The sequence below is a fragment of the Sinocyclocheilus anshuiensis genome, unplaced genomic scaffold (assembly GCF_001515605.1).
Source record: "Sinocyclocheilus anshuiensis isolate Anshui unplaced genomic scaffold, SAMN03320099.WGS_v1.1 scaffold718, whole genome shotgun sequence".
NCBI lineage: Eukaryota > Metazoa > Chordata > Actinopteri > Cypriniformes > Cyprinidae > Sinocyclocheilus > Sinocyclocheilus anshuiensis.
The window spans coordinates 2,070,955-2,073,177 of record NW_015546102.1 but is presented as its reverse complement, the minus strand read 5'-3'; the positions used below and the strand labels follow the sequence as shown (position 1 = coordinate 2,073,177).

The 2,223-nt window shown below is 31.6% G+C and overlaps 1 protein-coding gene across 1 annotated transcript in view; it reads right to left on the bottom strand.

Moving 5' to 3' along the window:
* Positions 1-2,223, bottom strand: part of LOC107700567 (guanine nucleotide exchange factor VAV3-like) — a 71,643-nt gene that overhangs the window by 23,287 nt on the left and 46,133 nt on the right. The gene's annotated exons all lie outside the window — the stretch shown is intronic.

The following is a 2,223-nucleotide window of genomic DNA, read 5'->3' as shown; positions in this document are numbered from 1 at the left end:
AAGGAAAAAAAAATCTCTCAACTAATGCTGTAAAATATACACGAGAGTTAGTTGGTACTACATTACTATAACACTGAAGGTTAAAATTTACTGATTTGTTAAAATTACTAATAATGACGTTTTTAAAATAATAAAGTTACAATTACATAATAATATTTCTACATCAATTTGTTTTTTGGAAATATAAATATAATGGTGGCTGTCATAAAAACTTGATTGATTTATTTATTCAAACATAAATTAAATATTGAAGAACAGTACAATTTATAATGAATATGTTATATGGTGCATATATTTAGCAAAATGCCCCTCTCTACAGTTTATTTTAATGAGTTTATGGTCACCGAATATGTTTTTCTGAGGTAAATGTGACGTTACGTGACATTGTTTACAAGCTGTCATATTGATGTCTTTGCGTGGCTGAAACACTAATTGAGCGATTACATGAGACAGGATACGGATTGTAAAGTTGTAGTCTTTCTTTTAACTTACCTCCGGATGTTTAGTCAGGATTATTTTGTGCTGAAACTGGTATTAATGTGGAGGAGACGATCAGTTCACGTGCGCTACGCTCTGGCGCGTCTGTTGATCGAGGTTACAGTGATGCTACAGTGCTACAGTGCTACAGTGATCTGTCACTCCACATTAAACAGCGCTAAAATGACATTTATTGTTTGAATATTGCAATACAATGGACAGAATTTGAAATCTGAGACTTTGTTTCATATTAAAAGTACCAAAGCACAATGCTTATTGCTATATATTGGATGGGAAGTGCCCTTCAACGTTCCATCCATTAACTGAAAACAGGCTAGACTAGATTCTTGGGATTTATGAATCGATATCGTTCTGTAAAAATGAGAATCGATTAATATCGAGATATCGATATTTTTTACCCAGCCCTAATATATATATATATATATATATTGGGTACAACGGGGCTAAAGGCACACCTTAAAGGGTCATGAAACCCCAGACTACTTTTTCTGAGATTTTAGCAGAGCTGTTTGTGTTGCACATCATAGAAGACAATGTTAGCATCCGATAATTTTAACTGTTGGAGAAAACTGGTTAATTTTAAGCTTTTTTGTGCTATTTTCATCTTCCAGGTTTAAAATCTACATTGTGTTGACGTCACAATTTGTGATGTGGCAATGGACTATAGTACATCGATGACGCGTCGGTGTCTATTAAATTGTTCATGAGACTGCGTGTTCTTATCCAATGAGAAGACGCTTCGCTTAATTATTCACAACAGCAAGTGTTGATTTGCTATGACAGACTCTTCAGATTGTGAGATGACATCACGCACATTAACTGAGAGAAACGTTTGTATTGAACATTAATGGAGCAACATATTTTGTGTGAAAATAAATCATTCAAGTTGTTATTTTGTTTAAAAGTCTTATAAATGTATGAATGTACCCACACACGGGGTAAAAGGCTCACCAGCATGGGGCAAAAGGCACACAGTATTGATGCAAATACTTTATCTAAAATTATGGGGTTTTTTTAATAATGTCTAAGTTAATACTTGTTCAAAACAATCACTTTAGCAAAGTTTTTACTATTTTCTGCTTATTTTGAAAAATAGCTAAAATAATAAATTTTTGTTTAATAAATATACTGTCATTAAAATATGTTAATATAAAAAATATATTTTAAAATACAGAAACAAAATCATTTTAATAAGTAAAGCTTCTGAAAGCATTGCAGGAGATCCAATAATATATGTTTACAGTAGTAACAACAAATGATATTTTATTATATGATATGATTAATATCATGTTTTTAAATATGGTTTCATTCTAAATATGGTGGTTATCTCTAATATGGACACCCAGCATAATATATGATATTTACCATCTGAATCTAACCACGTCATGTCAACAAATGGAAAAGTCAGCCATCTATTAATTAGCCCCAACAGCAGGTGCCTTTAGCTCCAACAGCAGGGGCACTTTTTTACCCCAAATTCCATACTTTTATATATTCTTTCGTTATTTAAAAACTGTTGCTTTAATTCTCTTAAACAAAACTTTAAATTATTAAGAACTTTGTCTCAAAATATATGCATTAATTCTAGCGATTCTAATTTGCTACTTAAATCTACAACATTTTTAAAAACATAAAATATTAGATCAATTAAGCACAGAATCAACTTTGCACTGCTGCTCACGATCGCGTCAAGGATCAGACAAATATACACGTGCATCTTGAAAA